The following is a 5,408-nucleotide window of genomic DNA, read 5'->3' on the forward strand; positions in this document are numbered from 1 at the left end:
GAAAAAAAAAAAACATCCTGCTGAATATTTAAACACCACTTAGAGGTTGGGTTGATTTTACACTCTGTGGACCAACGAATTAAAGCATAAATATAGGCTCATTTGGTAATGGATTATGAGAGATCTTACACAAACAACCTTTAAAAATGAAAAAAAAAAAAAAAAATCTCCCTCTTGGGCTGTATATGTTTTGTAGGTCATCTGTCTTGATGTTGTGAATCAGACTCTAAATGCCCAGTGGAGTGTTGTGTAGCACGGTCAATAATCAAGTAAATATGAGCCACTCCATCTGCGGGGAAAACTAGGAAGCAAGGCGGTTGCTTATTTGGCCTTCCGCAAGACCCGGGGGCCTGACGCGACCCCTTGCCAGTAAAGGAAAAGCAATAAAGAGAAGTTTGACGAACGGATTTCTGGTTTTTTGAACCCTCTCCATGTTGTGTCGGATACATTTCTGTTTCCCCCGTCTGGACGATGTTGAACCTGGAGGGATTTGTACGTGCGTGAACTAACTGTCCACTTTTGTACTGTAATTTCTTTTGAGTATTATATCAGCATTGTCTGATTTTTCCTGTGCCTTTCATTCAAAAGTTGTATTGACAACTTTTAGTGGGTTTAAATATTAAAAATAAAAAAGATATATATATATATATATAGATATATTCACTTCTGCTGTGTGGACTCTTCTTGACTCTGTCTCAATTTTTCTCTTCATTATTTCCCATGTAAGTTACAGGCGATTTGGCTCCAGTACCCATTGCCTTTAAATTTAATTCACTGTGGCACAGCTGGATGCCGGTGTTTGCCAATCTCCTTTCCTTTTTTCTCTTTCCTCCTCCACGGTTTTGATCTTTCATATCTTCATCTTTCCTCTAATTTGGAGCCTTGCCCGACTTCCCTTTGTTGTGCTCCCCACTCCACTAGGATGCGAGTCCTTCTCTTTCATCCGCATTTGGGGAGAGATCATTTTTGAAACGGTTCTCTGTGGCAGTGTGGACTTTTTGTTTGAATTTTTATTTTTTTCAGTAGATAGATTTTTTTATTTTTTTTTTTAAAGATTCAGAGCAGCTTTTGATTCTTAAATCAGCACAAGACAAACAGCAGTGCATGCTCGCACACATTCAAAAGTTACTCGCCACTTGGACTTTAAATTCAATGCTTAAAGGGGCGCTATGTGGTTTTGGAAAAGGAATACACACTTGCCTTACAATACAAACTCATAAATATGTATTTTATTCTATAACTGAATAAACAAGCTGTTCTCGGAGGAAAATACGGTCTGTGGTATACAGTTTGAAGCTGGAAAGGTGGCAGGGTCCGCCAAATATGTACATAGTAAAATAGCATGAAATCCTTTAAGGTCAGCTTGTTTATTCAGTCATGAAAACGAAGAGAGTTTAAAACTCTTGAAAGTTCTTCCCCAAAACGACATAGTGCACCTTTAACCATGTCCCTGTGTGCGTGTGGAGTGTGGTCTTTGCTTATTCAATAGCTCTTCTGTCTCTTGCCTGTCTCGAGCCAGCTCGTGCTCGTAGCATAAAAGCCTGTGGTGGAACAAAGTAGTCCTCGAGCCGGAACCAAAATTAGAAGCTACATGACTGACACACTCTTGCCTCTCTCTCTTTTTTTTTTTTTTTTTTTTTTTTTCTTCCTCCCATCCCTCTCTCCGTGGTCATTTCTCCACCTCTTCCCTTCCCCTTCCCCTCTGTAATTGTGCTCCTCTGACACACCCGCTGGTTTGTGTGGAGAGCTGATGTCACGCTCATTGTGGTGAAGTGCTGTTTAGCCCTGTGCGCTGTAGCTACACTTAGCCCAGCTGATGAATGGCCCCGGGGTCGGCTGGCTGTAAGAAAACACCAGAGAGAGGGAAAAAAAAAAAAGAGTGGGTCACAAGCTCTCCTCCAGGTTTAAATAAACATGAGGCAATTTCAAGGGGCAGCCACTGGGGAGTTTATGCATTGGACATGGAGAGGAAGGAGATAGAATTTATTATTTTTTTTATTTATTATTAAAAATGAGACAATATAGCTGCACAGAAGGGCATCTGGAAATAACTCTTAACTACAGCACATTTTCCACACTGCATTATCCAATTTACTTCGAGAGAGCTTGCCTCCAGAAATTGCAGTCCAAGTTGTCAAAGCCACAATGGAGGCGAGAGCAGCTTATTTCGTATTTTTTTTTTAATGCACCCGCTACTTAAATTGTGATGCATCTGCCAGTGCTGCAGGGTGTAGGTTGCATCACAAACAGGTAGGAAGTAAACCGTCACGTGACTCCCCTTCTGTCGTATCAGCAGCGAGGCGCTTGCAAAATCCAAAAAGTGTTTTTTTTTTTTTTATAAAATCCACCCCTGAAATTCCTGCTTACCAGCGACGGTGGGGTGGGGGAAAGTCTGAAAGGCAGAGGTGGAAGGCATTGTAAAGTGTTCGGCAAACCATATTATCTAAATCTCTACATGACTTCAGCCTCGCCTGTCATATTCCCAAACCTGGCATACCGCTGATATCTTTATTCAGGTCATAAACGGGAAAAAAAGAGAGGAGGGGGGGAGAGTTAGAGAACCCGACCGTATGTTAGATTACAGCAACAAAGGGGGATGAAAAATGAGCAACGACCAAAAAAAAAAAACAGGAAAGTTTCTTGGTTGCTGTTGCTTGGCTAACGTGATGTAAAGTCTATTTCATGCTCTGGCAAGCCCCAGGGAGAGGCAGCCATTTTTAGAACCGGAATGACCTATATATATATATATATATATATATATATTTTTTTTTTTTTAAGAAGTAGGGGGAGAATAGATTTGGCCAGGGTTGACGGCGGGTTATGAATAACAACATGTGGAGCTGTGTCAGGCCGCTGCTTCTCGCTCTCTCGTGCACATGGCCTCTTGTTTTTTTGGGGGGGTGTTTTTTTTCTCCCCGGCATTTGGCTGGAGCTCGGGAGAGGACGCTCCGGAGACTCTTTGTGAGCGCTCCTGGAAAAATCATCACTAATGCAACACAGGAGTTGCTAGAAGCAATGTTCCTGTCAGGCTGCTTACATCCCCTTCAACATGGTTATGTCACTCTCACATCTATTATGCCTCATTTAGATAGCACTCTGCTTCTGAGGCTTCCTCTTTTTTTTTCTCCTTTTTTTGTTTTTTTTCTTTTAAAGCTGTCGCACACTTCAGCCCGAGACAAAAATCCACGGCTGAAGTTATTTCGTTGTTTGAAAAATACGGCGACAGTGTGCCTGACAAGGACCGAAAAGAGGCATAATGGGAGCCGAGTTGTTTGAATTTTTAAGAGTTAATCCGTTTTTTTTTTTTTTAGTTTGATCTGCGAGTTCTGCACATTTTGTCATCAGAAAGCGCTCGTGGAGGTAAAAAAAAAAGGGGGGGGGGGGGCCCGAGAAAGAATTGAATTAATAATGGCGGAGTGGGAAAAAGGGCTGGGGGGCCGTTCAGGAGGGGCCCCACCTCTTTTAACGGTTCACCTTCAAAGAGCAGCGCTTTTATTACAGGGTGGGAACTCTTCCCCACTAGTTATCATCAAAGCTCTGGGCAGAGTTTGATGGTAGTCGATATTAACGAAGCTTCATATAGCACATACAGGCATCAGGACCCTTCAAGATCAAGGAGAATAATTCTCCAGCGCGAAAAGGTGCATCGCATTCAGTCGGTCCGACGCTCGCTTGACTGCGTATGTCAGCCATTGAAGAGGTTTGGCAATCGGCAGCTTGCAACACGAGGCGACCAGCAGAGCTCCGAGGAGAACAAATCATGTGTGTCCAAATCACAAAAGAGAAGCGCCAAATTACTCAATATGTCAAGGAGGACTGTCTGGAAAATCATTACAACACTGGCCAAGTGAGGCAAGCTGTGCTCACAAAGAGGAACAACGGTCGCGAGTCGAAACTGACCAGCGGACAGCCGGCGCGGGGTGATGAAACGGTCACGCAGCCTAATGCGAGTCATTTGTAACAGCGTTTAAAGAGCCCCTCCTGACACGTTTTAAGATGTATATAAAACACTGCACTTGATCGAATCATTTAGCTTCTGATATGGATTTTCCATATAAAAAAAAAAGTTCTATGATCTTGTTAAAATCCTTAAAATTACATCTACTCCCTCGCCCTCATTTAAAAAATCCTGAATATGGTGTGATTATGCAAATACGTGTCATTTCAAAAAGTTTAAGTACTTCACAGGAGACGTCTCCGGCTTTATGGCGCAGTAAAACGTGTAAAGCTATTGTGCTAAGTTATTACTTTGGCAAGTGTTAAAGTTACCCGTACGAACAGTAAAAAGTCTTCAAGTATCAAAGTAGCAAAAGTAACTTTCTGGTAATAAATGGATCTCCGTGGAACTTCTGTGTTGCGCTGGAATAATTAAATATTGGATCCAACATTCAACGTTTTTTGATTATCAGAATCCAGTGTTTTGTTTTTTTAATTCAACTGACTAATAATTCAAGTAATTTAGGAATGAACTACTACTATGGCTCCGATGCAGCATGCAGTCACCAACGTAACTAGTAACTAAAGTTGTCAAATAAATGCAGGGGTGGAAAAACTAATTACGGCTTCTCAAATTACTGTAATCAAGCCATTTTCTAAGGTACTTCTAGTCTACATTATATTGTAGTGAAGTAAAAAGTACAAAACTTGCCCCCATGATGAAATGCAAGTATAAAGAAATCTTTTGGAGGCTTCAAGTTTTCCACATCACACTTGTGTATGCAATAAACAGGAGCAGGATTGGCTTCCAAAGTATGTGTGATGTCACAGATCACGCTCGTAGGCCCCGCCCCTTGAAATGAGACTTGCAGTGAACGCAGAAAAACTTCACACTTTCAGCAGATGACTGTGAAAACAGCCTTCTAGTCTCACACTCGGCACGTACTTCATTCTGAACGGTGAAGCTCAAACATTCGACTACGGGAGCACGAAGAAGAAAAATATCCCTGAGTGGACGTGGGCTTTAAATAGCGACGTGGCTGCTCGCAATAAGCAATTGCTTTTATTAATGATGTTTGCCTTAAATCCTCATAATCTCGCCGCCTTCTTGTTGATGCCGGAGCAAAAATCCTCCGTGAACTTCAATAACTGGTGACCTGAGTTTAATCACAACACATATGACCCCTCCTGGGCCTCCATTCCCGTCCTCCTGTCGCCTTATTTGTTTCTCCCCCTATACTTTCTGTCCCGGGGGGGGGGGGGGGGAATGCACACACCTCCTACCTTTTCATCTTCCTTCCCGCCACACCTACCGTTGCCCCTTTTTCCCCTCCATACGTGGTACCTTTGACATAAACCAACGTACATAAACCAAATGGAGCCGTGCTGGGCCATGACTCCCTCGTCCCAGCTACCGGAAGAAGAGGAGGAGGTCAGTGGCGCTATCAGGGGAGCTTATCCAGCAGGAGACC

The sequence above is a fragment of the Sparus aurata genome, chromosome 19 (assembly GCF_900880675.1).
Source record: "Sparus aurata chromosome 19, fSpaAur1.1, whole genome shotgun sequence".
Lineage (NCBI taxonomy): Eukaryota > Metazoa > Chordata > Actinopteri > Spariformes > Sparidae > Sparus > Sparus aurata.